This window comes from Stegostoma tigrinum, chromosome 7 (genome assembly GCF_030684315.1).
Source record: "Stegostoma tigrinum isolate sSteTig4 chromosome 7, sSteTig4.hap1, whole genome shotgun sequence".
NCBI lineage: Eukaryota > Metazoa > Chordata > Chondrichthyes > Orectolobiformes > Stegostomatidae > Stegostoma > Stegostoma tigrinum.
In genome coordinates, this window is record NC_081360.1 from 5,296,550 (window position 1) to 5,312,109 (window position 15,560).

The following is a 15,560-nucleotide window of genomic DNA, read 5'->3' on the forward strand; positions in this document are numbered from 1 at the left end:
TCAACAGGTCTGGCAGCATCTGTGGAAAAAAAAGTTAACATTTCGGGTCCGGTAGCCGTTCCTCAGAACTCGACTCGAGTTCTAAGGATCACTGGGCCCGAAACATTAATTCTGTTTTTTTACCTTCACAGATGCTGCCAGACCTGCAGAGCTTTCCCAGCAACTTTGTTTTTGTTCCTGATTTACAGCATCCGCAGTTCCTTTGGTTTTTATTGTGGATGACACATACTGGCTGGGTGGTTGACAGGTGCAGGAAGATATAAATGTCAGATGGCCAGGGCAGATTAGTGGCAGATATTAACCCTGATAAATGTGAATTGTTGCACTTTAGAAATAGTAACAAAGACTAGAAAGTACTCAACAAATCGCAGGACATCAGGAAACTCAGGAACAGAAGGATCTTGAATGTCACCATCCCTGAAGTTCGCAGGGCAGGTTAATCAGGCAGTTAAAGTTGCATATGGGACAGTGTTTTTATCAGCTGATGTGTAGATTATAAGAACAGGGAGGTTATGTGGGAGCTGAACAGGACTTTGGTTAGGCACAGCGATAGCACTGCATGTAGTACTGGTCACTGGAAGTACAAAGTACACTGGAGAGATGCAAAGGAGAGTCACCAGGATGATGCCTGGAGAGAGACTGGATAAGCTCGGGTTGTTTTCTTTTAAGGATCAGGTGAATCGAGAGTAGTTGTTCCCCTGAACTGAAGGTGCAATCAAAAAAGGGCTCATTATTTTAAAGTGAAAGGTTGAGAGAGATTTGAGGAAAAAAAAATTTTCACCCAGAGGATTTGGAATGCACTGCCTGGGAAGATAGTTGAGGCAGGTAACCTGGACCTTTAAAAAGAACTTGGATCAGCATTTGAAATCTCATGACTGTGAGCCTACTGCAGAAAGATGGGGCTAGTGTAGATTTAGTGTAGCTTTGGTGGTACAGACCTGACGGGCAGGAGGGCGTCTTCATAATGTACAATTCTATAATTTGTTACAGTGGATTTTGCAAGATGTAGCTGAGATAAGCAGCATATCAAATGGACCTAGTTTTGGCAGTACCAGAGAAGGAAAAAGAGAGATGGTGAATGGGAAAATGGAAGTGAGGGAAGTCTTAAGTGTGACACTGAACAAGGAAATTATTGCCTTACAATGGGTAAGAGATAAAGGCAGAATTAAATTGTGTATATGCAAATACATGGAGTATAGTAATCAAAATTGGGGAACTGGAAGCAGAAATTGCTCTGAGAGACATGCCATAGTGGCACTGACAGACACGGGACTCAAGCCAGAACAGGACTGGATATTTAACATTCCAGGTTATAAGGCTTTTAGTAGAAACATGGTGGGTAAAAGGGGAGGTGGTGCAGCAGTCTAGGTCAAAGATAATGTCATTGTCCCAACTCCTGAATTAAAATCTATGGCTGGAGGTGAGAAACAGAAGGGAGCAATGACCTTGTTCAGTACTTATTACAGACCTCCAAACAGTGAGGTGGAAGTAGGAGAGCATTTATGGGCAGATTATGGAAATCTGCAGAGCAAGTAGGGTTGTAATACTTGGTGATTTCAATTACCTGATGATGGATTGTGGAAAAACTAGACTGTCAGGTATGGAAGGGGATAACTTCCTGTAATGCATACAGAATACCTTTCTGGAACAGTCCATACCCAGTCCTACCAGAGAGGCAGCTGTGCTGGACCTGGTCCTAGAAAACTAGGCAGGCCAAGCAGAGAACCTAAGTGGGTGAGCATTTGGGACATGACATTGAACATTTATGATGTTATGATTGCTAAGTTGAAAAAGTATAATAATCAGTAAATTATTCAGTTACCAGACTGGAAAAGGTCAGATTTTAGGGCTCTAAGTCAAACTTCAGCAAATTGATGCATTTTGGTGGATAAAACAGTGGATTTAAAAAAAAGGGAGAACTTCAAAAGAGTACAAGCAAGGTACATACCCATGAGAAATAAATACGGGGAATCCAAAGCTACAGTACCCTAGAGAGCCAAAGCCATTGATGAGAAAGGAAGGAAAAAAGTAAGATCTGCCGATGCTGGAGTCAGAGATAACACAGCGTGAAGCTAGAGGAACACAGCAGGCCAGGCAGCATCAGAGGAGCAGGAAAACTGACGTTTCGGATCAGGACCCTTAAGGAATTATGTGCTAAGAGAAAAGGCATGTGATACATACCAGAACAACAATAGCAATAGATGTCAGGAAGTGTATCTCAGCTAAGGCTGCAATGAGTCTAAGAGCAAGCATGCACGAAAGATGGCAGGCTACATTAAAATGAATAATAACGTGTTCTTCAGACACATTAAAAGTAAAACATGGGTGGCACGGTGGACTTGTTGGGTTGAAGGGCTTGTTTCCACACTGTATAGATTCTATGAATTAGTAAAAGACAGAGTGGGCCCCATAAGGAATAAGCAGGGTAAGTGGCTCACTGAGCCAAAGGATATGGCAGAGATATTAAATGAATATTTTGCTTCAGTGTTTACCAAACCAGAAGATGGCTACAATGGTCTAATTCAAAACATGGGTATTCAGCAACTGAACTGTATAGAGGGGTGCTAAAAAGGCTGGCAGCACTCCAGATGGGACCTGGAAGAGGGAGGAGATTGCTCCACCTTTGGCGATGATCTTTGCGTCCTGTATGTCCACTGGAATAGTATCAGATGATTGGAGGGTGGCAAATGTTATTCCCATGTTCAAGAAAGGGAATAGGGATATTTCTGGGAATTACAGACCGGTCAGTCTTACTTATGTGGTGGGCAAATTATTGGAGAAGATTCTGAGAGATAGTATTTATGATTATTTAGAAAATCAAAGTTTGATTAGAAGTAGTCAGCATGGCTTTGAGATGGGCAGGTCATGCCTCACAAGCCTTATTGAATTCTTTGAGGATTTGACAAAACACATTGATGAAGGCAGAGCAGTGGATGTGGTGCATATTGATTTTAGCAAGGCATTTGATAAGGTTCCCCATGGGAGACTCATTCTGAAAGCAAGGAAGCATGGGATTCAGAGGAAATTTGGCTGTCTGGATACAGAACTGTTTGTTCAACAGAAAACAGAGGGTGGTAGTAAATGGAAACTATTCAGCCCGGAACTTGGCGATCCGCAGGGATCTGTTCCGGGACCTCTGCTCTTTGTGATCTTCATAAATGGCTTGGCTGAGGAAGTGGAAGAATGGGTTAGTAAGTTTGCTGATGACACAAAGGTTGGTGGAGTTGTGAATAGTGTGAAGGGCTCTTGTAGATTGCAATGGGACACTGACAGAATGCAGAGCTGGGCAAAGAAGTGGCAGATGGAATTCAACCCAGAAAAGTACGTAAAGAATCATTTTGGATGGTCAAATTTGAATGCAGAATATGGGGTCAATGGCAGGATTCTTGGCAGTGTGGAGCAACAGAGGGATCTTGAGGTCCACATTCATAGATCCCTCAAAGTTGCTACCTGAGTTGATAGGGTTGTAAAGGAGGGATATGGTGTGTTGGCTTTCATTGGCAGGGGAATTGAGTTTAAGAACCATGAGATTATTCTGCAGCTCTGTAAAATTCTGGTTAGACCACACTTGGAATATTTACTTCAGTTTTGGTCGCCTCATTACAGGAAGCATGTGGAAGTTTTAGAGAGGGTACAAAGCAGATTTACCAAGATGCTGCGTGGACTGGAGGGCACGTCTAATGAGGAAAGATTGAGAGGAGCCAGGGCTTTTCTCTTTGTAGCAAAGAAGGATGAGGGGTGACTTGATAGAGGTGTACATGATGGTATGAGGCATAGATAGAGTGGATATCCAGAGACTTTTTCCCAGGGCCAAAATGACTATTACGAGGGGGCATAAACTTAAGGTGATTGGGAGAAGGTGTAGGGGAGATGTCAGAGGTAGGGTCTTTACACAGGGAGTGGTGGATGCGTGGAATGCGCTGCTGGTGGTGGTAGTGGAGTCAGATACATTAGAGACATTCAAGTGACTCTTGGATAGGCACACAGATGTTAGTAAAATGTAGGGTATGCAGGGTAGTTTGATCTTACAGTAGGATAAGTAGGTACAACATCATGGGCTGAAGGACCTGCACTGTGCTGTACTGTTTGTTCTATGGATGCATCCTAGATTCTTACAGTTAAGGGAGAAAATTGCAGAGACAACAATTTTTTAGGCCTCTATGAACATAGGATTAGTCCCAAGGGACTGGAGGATTGCAAATGTTAACCTAATGTTTAAGAAAGTGATACAGATAACTCAGGAAACTACAGGCCTGTCAGCTTGTCTTCAACAATTGAAAAACTGATAAAGGCCATAGTATGGGGAGGTAAAAATACACTTAGAGAAAAATAAGTTAATACTAGACAGTCAACGTGGCTTTGTCAACAGTACATCATTTCTGACAAATTTAACTGAGTTCTTTGATGAGGTGACACAGGCAGTGGATTATGGTAACCCTGTGGATATTGTATATTTGGACTTTCAGAAAGTGTTTGATATGGTGCCATACGGTAGGTTGGTTAGCAAATTAGAAATGTTTGTGATTGACAGGTCTTTGGCAGAATGGATCAGATGTCCGCTAAAAGACGGGAAACAGACGGGAGGTATTGGATGGGTAGTTGTCAGGTTGGAGAAGAGTTGGAAGTGATTTTCCCCAAGGAGCGGTGTTGGGACCTTTGCATTTTATGATTTATAAAAAAGGGTTTGAAAAAGGGTGTTGATGGCTAAAATCTCTATGATACTAACAGTGAACAGGGAGAAGTGAATTACGAGGACGATGCTGAGCAGCTTCAGAGGGACATTTTCAAATTGCAAGTGGGCAGACACCTGGCAAGTGGATTTCAATGCAAAGATACGCAGGATAATGTGTTTTGGTATAAGAAACACAGAAAGATAATATAGGCTTAATGGCACAACTTCGAGGGGAGTACATGAGCAGCCACCAAGTTGAAACAGTTCTTAAGGTGGCCTATAGGATTCTGCATTATAGAGTCATGACATATGAAAGCAAGAAATGATTTACAAATCATTGATAAGATCACATTTGGAATGTTGTGTTCAATTCAGGACACTTTACTTAAGAAAAGATATGGAAAATTATGCAAAGATACTGGAGAGAATTTAAATGAGATTTACTAGAATGATATCACAAGAAAACATGACTGAGATTGAGCTTAATCTCCTTGGAGCAGAGAAGGAGGGGGTGACCTTACTGAGGTGTTCAAAACGATAAACAATTTCGACAGGGTCAAGAAGTATTCTGTGTCCACTTCCTGGTATGTCAATAACTAGGGGTCACAATTTTAAGATTGTCAGCAAGAGAACTAGAAGCGATATGAGGAGAAACTTCTTTATTCAGAAGTTAGGATTTGGAATGCCTTGCCTGGGAGAGTAGTGGAAGCAAATTTCACAGGAGGCTTCAAAAGAGAGCTAAATATACATTTGAAAACAATGAAGTTAGAGGCTAAGAGAGATAAGGATAAAGAGTAAGATTAGCTGGGTAGCTCTTTTGTGAGATAATATAAACACAAGAATGGCCTTCTTCTGAGCTGTAAAATTCTATGGTTCTATTACAGCAGGCAGTGAAGAAAGCTAATAGCATGCTGGCCTTCATAACAAGTGGAATTGAGTATAGGAGCAAAGAGGTCCTTCTGCAGCTGTACAGGGCACTGGTGAGACCGCACCTGGAATATTGTGTGCAGTTCTGGCCTCCAAATTTGAGGAAGGACATTCTTGTTATTGAGGGAGTGCAGCGTAGGTTCACGAGGTCAATTCCCAGAATGGCGGGACTACCATATGTTGAAAGATTGGAGCGACTGGGCTTGTATACACTTGAGTTTAGAAGGATGAGAGGGGATCTGATTGAGACATAAGATTATTAAGGGATTGGACACTCTGGAGGCAGGAAGCATGTTTCCGCTGATGGGTGACTCCAGAACCAGAGGACACAGTTTAAAAATAAGGGGTAGGCCATTTAGAACAGAGTTGAGGAAAAACTTCTTCACCCAGATAGTGGTGGATATATGGAATGCTCTGCCCCAGAAGGCAGTGTCTGGATAGTTTCAAGTCTCTGGATAGTTTCAAGAAAGAGATGGATAGAGCTCTTAAAGATAGTGGAATCAAGGGTTATGGGGATAAGGCAGGAACAGGGTACTGATTGTGGATGATCAGCCATGATCATAATGAATGGTGGTGCTGGCTTGAAGGGCCGAATGGCCTACTCGAGCACCTATTGTCTACCGTCTATTATTTAACAGAAACCCAAGATAAACATGACCAATGAAGGTCAGTCAGAACCATGGTTTTTCTCTTTTTTATATATAGAATCCCTACAGTGAGGGAACAGGCCCTTTGGCCCAACAAGTCCACCCCACCTAGACCCAACCCTCTATAACCCACCTAATCGACACATCCCTGAACACTACAGGCAATTTAGCATAGCCAATCCACCTAGACTGCACATCTTTGCACTGTGGGAGGAAACCCACACAGGCAGACAGTCGCCCAAGGATGGAATTGAACTTGGGTCTGGTGCCATGAGGCAGCAGTGCTAACCACTGAGCCATCATGCCACCTCTTACATGCGCCCATTCTAATTCTAGGATTGATGGCAATGCAGGTCGAATAGTTTCCCATCTGTTACACAGATTGTCTCTGTGTCTTGCTGGAGGCAAGATTAATATAATCAAGAAGACAGTCACTATAGAATCAGAGTCATACAGCATAGAAACAGATCTTTCAGTCCTACCAGTTCATGCTGAGCATAATCCCAAACTAAAGTTGTCTCACCTGCCTGCTCTGGCCCATATCCCTCCAAACCTTTCCTATTCATGTATTTATCCAAATGTCTTTTAAAATGTTGTAATTGCACCCACATCCACCACTTCCTCCGGAAGTTCATTCCACAGGTGAACCATCCTCTAAGAACATTTGCCCCTCATATCTTTTTAAAATCTCTATCCTCGCATGTTAAAAATGTGGTCCCTAGCCCAGAAATTCCCCAAAGGGTAAAGATAACTACCATTAATGCTATCTTTACACCTCATCATTTTATAAACTTATAGTCCCACCCTATCCTGCCTTGCTTTATATATCAAACCTTTCATACCTGGCAATATCCTGGTAAATCTCTTCTGAACCCTCTCCAACTTAATAATATCCTTCTTAGAACTGGGTGAACAGAAATGGACACAGTATTCCAGAAGAGGCCTCAATATCTTGTACAACCTCAATATGACTTACCAACTCAAAAGAAATGAGCAATGAAGACAAGCATGCCAAGTGCCTTTTTAACTACCCTGTTTGTATGTGAGGCAAACTTCAAAGAATTTTGTACTGAACCCCAATCTTCTACAATGCTACCCTATGCTATGCCATTATTTGTACAAGCCCTACCCTTGTTTGTTGTCACCGACTCCCACAGCTACCTAGAATACACCTCCTCCCACCCACCCTCCTGCAAAAATTCCATCCCCTATTCCCAATTCCTCCGCCTCCGCCGCATCTGCTCCCACGATAAGACATTCCACTCCCGCACATCCCAGATGTCCAAGTTCTTTAAGGACCGCAACTTTCCCCCCACAGTGATGGAGAACGCCCTTGACCGCGTCTCCCGTATTTCCCGCAACACATCCCTCACACCCCGCCCCCGCCACAACCGCCCGAAGAGGATCCCCCTCGTTCTCACACACCACCCTACCAACCTCCGGATACAACGCATTATCCTCCGACACTTCCGCCATTTACAATCCGACCCCACCACCCAAGACATTTTTCCATCCCCTCCCCTGTCTGCTTTCCGGAGAGACCACTCTCTCCGTGACTCCCTTGTTCGCTCCACACTGCCCTCCAACCCCACCACACCCGGTACCTTCCCCTGCAACCGCAGGAAATGCTACACTTGTCCCCACACCTCCTCCCTCACCCCCATCCCAGGCCCCAAGATGACTTTCGATATTCAGCAGAGGTTCACCTGCACATCTGCCAATGTGGTATACTGCATCCACTGTACCCGGTGCGGCTTCCTCTACATTGGGCAAACCAAGCGGAGGCTTGGGGACCGCTTTGCAGAACACCTCCGCTCAGTTCGCAACAAACAACTGCACCTCCCAGTCGCAAACCATTTCCACTCCCCCTCCCATTCTCTAGACGACATGTCCATCATGGGCCTCCTGCACTGCCATAACGATGCCACCCGAAGGTTGCAGGAACAGCAACTCATATTCCGCCTGGGAACCCTGCAGCCATATGGTATCAATGTGGACTTCACCAGTTTCAAAATCTCCCCTTCCCCTACTGCATCCCTAAACCAGCCTAGTTCGTCCCCTCCCCCCACTGCACCACACAACCAGCCCAGCTCTTCCCCCCCACCCACTGCATCCCAAAACCAGTCCAACCTGTCTCTGCCTCCCTAACCGGTTCTTCCTCTCACCCATCCCTTCCTCCCACACCAAGCCGCACCCCCAGCTACCTACTAACCTCATCCCACCTCCTTGACCTGTCCGTCTTCCCTGGACTGACCTATCCCCTCCCTACCTCCCCACCTACACTCTCTCCACCTATCTTCTTTACTCTCCATCTTTGGTCCGCCTCCCCCTCTCTCCCTATTTATTCCAGCTCCCTCTCCCCATCCCCCTCTCTGATGAAGGGTCTAGCCCCGAAACGTCAGCTTTTGTGCTCCTGAGATGCTGCTTGGCCTGCTGTGTTCATCCAGCCTCACATTTTATTATCTTGGAATTCTCCAGCATCTGCAGTTCCCATTATCTCTGGTATATCTCTTGTGTGGAGTTTGCGCATTCTCCCCGTGTCTGCATGGGTTTCCTCCGGGTGCTCCGGTTTCCTCCCACAGTCCCAAGATGTGCAGGGTAGGTGGATTGGCCACGCTAAATTGTCCATAATATCCAAGGATCTGTAGATTAGGGGGAACGGGTCTTGGTGGGATGTTCTGAGGGCTGGTGTGGACTTGTTGGGTTGAAGGGCCTATTTCCACATCATAGGGATTCTATGAGCTATGAATCTTCTCCAGTTTAGTAATACCCTTCCTATAGCATACACTGTACTCCAAAAGTGGCCTTAACGTCCTGCACAACCTCAACATGACCAAATCCTATGCTCAATGTTCTCAGCAATGAAGGCAAGCATGCTAAAGCCACTCTGTCTATTTGTGATACAACTTTAAGAACTATGTACCTGAACACAAAGGCCTCTTTGTTCAACAACACTGCCTTGGGTTGTATAAGTCGTGCCCTTGTTTGCCTTACTAAAATGCATTACCTCACATTTATCCAAACTGAACTCATCCACCATTCCTCAGCCCACTGGCTCGACTGACCAAGATCCTTTCGTAACCTGAGAAAACTTCCTTCATTGCCGACTACATCACCAATTTTGGAGTCATCCACGAACTTACTAATCATTCCTCCGAAATTCTCATCCAAATCATTTATATAAATAACAAATGAAGCAGACCCAGTACCAATCTCTGTGGAACACTGCTCTTGTTGTGAAGGACTCTTCATGTAAATAAAGGGCAATTTGGTGACAGGACACCAGTCTCAGTGGAGTTATTTCAGTAGCAAATTGAAGTAAGCCTGCAATCATCCAAAACTCCACTGCTGTGACTTAAACTTATACCAATGACCAGGGGCACAGATTTAAGGCAAGGGACAGAAGGTTTAGGAGGGGATGAGAGGAAAAACTTTTTCACTCAGACAGTGATGGGAATCTAGAACTCACTGCCTATAAGGGTGGTAGAGGCAGAAACCCTCATAACATTTAAGAAGGATTTTGATGTGCACTTGCAATGCCAAGCCAGAAAAGACTATGAGCCACATGCTGGAAAATAGGATTAGAATAGTTGATTGTTTTTGACCAGCATGGACACAAAGGGTCAAAAGGTTCTTTTCTGTGTTGTAGATCTCTATGACTCCACAGCATTCTCCTGTTTTAACATTGTGTGGAGGTCAGAGAGGTGACAAGAATTTTAAGCAATCTTTTTCAAAACAGGAGCTTCTCACATTCTGGAGTCAATAACCCTTTGTTGGTCTGTGATTTCTTTAGTACTGACAGCCTTTGGTATCTAGTACTCTTCGTAAGAGGGAGCGTGATTTAAGGCAGTCACATGAGGGGAGGCTAGATGGGTGTGGTACAAGGTTTGAGCCAAGCAAGGAATTAGCAGTTTTAGCAGACGACAAACTTTAACAAAATGACTGCTTGCAATACAACTAAGTATGGTACCTACTTAAAAAGAAACATCAAGGACAGAAGAAAACAGTAAACCAAATATATGGCAGCCTTGGGTCCTCCATATTGGTATGCTGCATAAAGAAGAGATAATACTGTACTCGATACTGGAACAATACACTTGCCTGTTGCCTCTTCGAAGACATCTGCTCTGCTCCCACAGTAACCACCTTGTCTGCTCCCATATACTTTTCATGCCGTAAGGAAAATGCTTCATCTGAAATGTCTTCCAGCTGTGAATAAAGTGCACATTGACCAACAGAAACTAAAATCTTGTTCCATTAACATAAACTTAAAAACATCAGCACAAGGAAATAGAAAAGCAGAAGCAGCAATGACAAAAAAAAAGTAGGGATGCTGATGCCCTGCCAAAATAAGTGCCAGGACTTTCAGGAGTTTTCCCCTTATTCCTCGCCTAAAAAGGCAACCAACTGCACAAGAGTTTCCACCTCCAACCAATTTAGGGTGGAAGTCCGGTTTATGTTGGTGAATATTGCAAATCTCCTAGCACGACATCCAAAAGCCACTGCCATGAAAATGACAGAAATCTCTCAGTAGTGGGGGGAAACATCTTTCATTGAAAAGAATAAGAAACAGACAACTGAATAGAGGGATGGTGGTTAATGTGGAGACAAAAATTTTTGAAGAAGGCTAAGATGGGTGATTATTACAGGATTGTACAATCCTTAAATTCCTGGGCGGCACGGTTACTATAGAGTTGTATAATCCTTAAAATGTTGGCACAATGAGAGCAACAACAATGGTATAAAATATTAGGTGGTACCAGTGATCTGGAAAGCAAAAAAGGGCAAGTACTACAACCAGTATCAATACTGGGAAATGCAACTGATCTAAAATCAGCTGGGCAGTTGCAGTCCCAGAGTTATCAGTATGTTTGTAGAGGGGTCATTAATAAAAGTTACTACCAGTTATTAGAACTGTAGCTGTTGACTTCAAACATACCACTTCCACTGGTGTGTGTTGTTCCTTTGATGGTTTGATGGGCACAATTCGCCAGCTGTTGACAAAAAGGAAAGCAAATTCAGTCAACAAACCTATGAATTGTATAGCATAGGAGTGAGCTATAGGTCTGTCGTTCTTGTGCTAGCTACTTATCCAGTTAGCCCCACTCCTCTGTGAATTCTCGTGGCCCTGTGAATTCTGCCCCTCAACTTTGTTTAATTCACTGTCAAATGTTACTGCTGAATTTCCATTCATCACCATTTAAATGCAGTGCATTCCTGACTGTTCCAATATTTATTGTGTAAGACATATTTCTCACCTCCTGTTTGATATTTTTGCTTTTTATTTTAAATTTGAGCCGCGTCAGAGAAAAAACATTCTATCTTGAGCAAAGCAGTGAGAACAACATATCACAAACTTTAGCAATGTAACATAGAACCAGACTGAAGTATCAATAAAGAGCTGGAGCACAGCTGTTTTATACTTTATGAAGAATGAGAAAGATCACAATAATTGATATCCAGTTGGAATCATGCAGACTAAAAACAGATTAAATAGATAATTGGATGAACACTGTACAGTGTCTTGGGATGATTCTGAAATGATTTACTTCTTTTGTCAGTTGGAGCTGGAGCACCACCTTTGGCAGAATCCACTGCAGACATCATAATACATCAACTTTTCAGTGAACAAGACTAATGTGAATTGAAAAAAAGTTATCACATCTTGGGAACATGGAGAAACACTCACCACCCCTCCAAAGACAAAACATAATCACTACAGAATCATTTCAAAGTGCTGAACTTGTTGATTTTGCTGCTGACTACAAAATCTACTCAAAAACAGAGGAAAAATGCAGTTTCCATTTATAACATATAACATCCTCAGTAAAACACTTTGCAAATGAATAAATGCCTCCAAACGGAAAAGTTAACTGTTTCGCTCTGCCAATCCTACTGAATATTTTCAGTAACTTTTGTTTATTTCAGATTTTCAGCAACCATAGCATTTTGCTTTTGTAGCAGGCTGGTTATTTCTGAAGTAGAATCATTACTATGCAAGCAATCATGTCAATCAATTTACTGTGACAAGCTTTAGCGGTGTCAGTGATGTACCAATCCAAAGTAGAACTAGTTTAAATGAGGAAAGGCAGAGCGCAGTAAGAGATCATTTTTGAATATGCTGATTGAAGAAATCTTAAAAGCTTTATCCTTTATTCTAGATCCTGCAACCCTGGAAAACATCCTCACCATTTACCTTAGCCATTTCTCTTTTTTTCGACAAATTTTCATTCAAGACACATTAAACAAGTACCTGGTGTCTACCGTTACAGTGTAGACAGCAAAGTGGATGAGGAGCAGGCTCAAGAGGCTGAACTGCCAATTCCTGTCCCTATTAAGGTTTTGGATCTGAAACATTCCAGAATAGCTCCCCATTTTTGCTCCTCCCTCTTTTTTAAAAACTGCAGGATTAGGTTTGTTTGCTACCTTCCAATGCTTGGAGATGTCCTTGAAGCCAAGGAACACTGGAAGGTATAAACCAACGCATCGACCATTTCTGTAACCAGCTCTTTAAAAACTCTAGGACGAAGGCTGTCAGATCCATGCGGTTGTCATTACCTACTCCTATTCATTCTTCCCATACTATATTTTACTTCTATTGATTTCTTTAAGACCCTCAATCTTGCAAAAACTAGACACACCATTCTTCATATATAATGGGAACTGCAGATGCTAGAGAATCCGAGATAACAAAGTGTGGAGCTGGGTGAACACAGCAGGTCAAGCAGCATCTTAGGAGCACAAATGCTGACGTTTCGGACCTAGAACCTTCATTAGAAAAAGAGGAGGGAGAGAGGGTTCTGAAATAAATGGGGGCGGGGGCACAGATCAAAGATGGATAGAGGACAAGATAGGTGGAGAGGAGACAGACCAGTCAAAGAGGCAGGGATGGAGCCAGTAAAGCTGAGTGTAGATGGGGAGGTAGGGTGGGGATAGGTCAGTCCAGGGAGGACAGGTCGAGGGGGCGGGATGAGGTTAATAAGAAGGAAATGAAAGTGCGGCTTGAGGTGGGAGGGGATAGGTGAGAGGAAGAACAGGTTAGGGAGGCGGGGACGAGCTGGGCTGGTTTTGGGATGCAGTGAGGGGAGTGGAAATTTTGAAGCTTGTGAAATCCACATTGAAACCATTGGGCTACAGGGTTCCCAAGCAGGTCCCTGCAACCTTTGGGTGGCATCGTTGTGGCACTGCAGGAGGCCCAGGATTGACATATCCTCTAAGGAACGGGAGGAGGAGTTGAAATGTCTAAGGAATGGGAGGGGGAGTTGAAATGTCTAAGGAATGGGAGGGGGAGGAAACCAGAGCACCCGGAGGAAACCCACACAGACACGGAGAGAATGTGCCAACTCCACACAGACAGTTACCAGAGGGTGGAATCAAACCCCGGACCCGGGTGCTGCAAGGGAGCAGTGCTGACCTCTGAGCCACCATGCTGCCGTATTTTTGTTACTTTTGTTTTTGCTTAGTACATATTAGTTCTTCAAGTTGTGTCTCTACCATAACGTCTTTTAATGTACAGTCCAAATCTACCCTCAGTCAATTCATGCCTCAAAGCAAGTTTTTTTTAAAGGATGCATTTTGTGGGATATGGGCGTCACCGGCTGGTAAGCATTTAATTGCCCATCCCTAGCTGCCCTTGAGAAGGCAGTGGTGAGCTGACTTCTTGAACCGCTGCAGTCCAGCTGCTGCAGGTTGACCCACAAAACTATTAGGGAGGGAATACCAGGATCTTGACCAAGGCAGTGAAGGAACAGCGATAAATTTCCAGGTCAGGATGGAGAGTGGTTTGGAGGAGAAATTGAAGATGGTGCTCCCAAATATCTACTGCCCTTGTCTTTCTAGATGGAAGTGATCGTGGGTTTGGAAGACGACGTCAGAGGATCTTTGGTGAATTTCTACAGTGCATCTTGCAGGCAGTACATCCTGCTGCAACTGAGTGTTGGTGGTGGAGGGCGTGAATGCAGTGTCAATCTAGCAGGTTGTTTTGTCCTGAATGGCATCAAGTTCTTGAGCATTGTTGCAGCTGCACTCATCCAGGCAAGTGGGGGACATGCTATCACAGTTGATTTGTGCCTTGTAGTTGGTGAACAGGCTTTGGGGAGTCAGTGGGGGAGTTACTTGCTACACTATTCCTTGTCTCTGCCCTGCTCTTGTAGCCACTGTTTATATGGTGAGTCAAGATGAGTTTCTGATCAATGATAGTGGGGGTATTCAGCGATGGTAACACTATTGAATGTTAAGAGGCAGTGGTTAGATTTTCTCTTGTTGGTGACAGTCATAGTGTGACATTTGTGTGGCGCAACTGCAACCTGTTACTTATCAGCCCAAGCCTGGATATTGTCCAGACCTTCTTGTATTTGGACATAGACTGCTTCAGCATCTCAGAAGTTGCAAATAGTGCTGAACTTTGTGCAATCATGGGCAAACATCCCCATGTGAAACCTTATGATGGAGGGAAGGCCATTGATGAAGCAGCTGAAGATTGTTGGGCTTAGGACACTACCCCGAGGAACTCCTGTAGAGATGTAGGTAGTTTGTTTTGAATTAAATTTGAGACCATAGTTTCTGACTTAAACAAATCACTTCCAAGCATGACACAAAATTCACATTGTGGCTATTTGTCTTGACACACCAGTTTATTAATAAACCTTTTCTCACAATGTATAACCAAATCCAAAATTGCTGGTTTGACAGGGAGCTTATACAGAAAACTATTTTCACACATTGCACCAACTCATCCTTCATACAATTAGATTTGTTTTGTTTAATCTGTAAGATAAATAAGATCTCTTTTCCCTTTTCTAGTTTGACTATCACTTCTAAAACTGAAGTATCCTGAAATATATTATTCCTAACCTAGGTCACTTTTTAAACTGCAGCTCAAAAATGAACATTCGGTCAAACCTATTAAATTTCCATCAGTGCTTTTGTAATGCCTGATTTGTTGAAAATGTTTGATGTTCCAATAACATGCCATTAGCTTTGAGATTATTCTAAATTTTACTTTACCTGCCCTTAGTCACAAATACCCATTACCTTTGTTAATCTCACTATCCCTTCACGATCCATTAATTTTAAAAAAACCTGCAAAGAGCCTTGGCCTCAAATTTTCAAACATTAAACAACCTTTAAGATGCAAAGGTTGAACATAATGGTATCAATCAGATGTGTAATGTACAGAGGTTAAGAAACTGACATCTGTCTCCTTAGAGCAATTAAGATTAAGGTAGCATTTAATTGGGCTATTCAAAATGTTGCAAGGGCTTTCAGACAGAGAGGGATAAACTGTTTCCACTGACATACGGGTATGAGTCAGA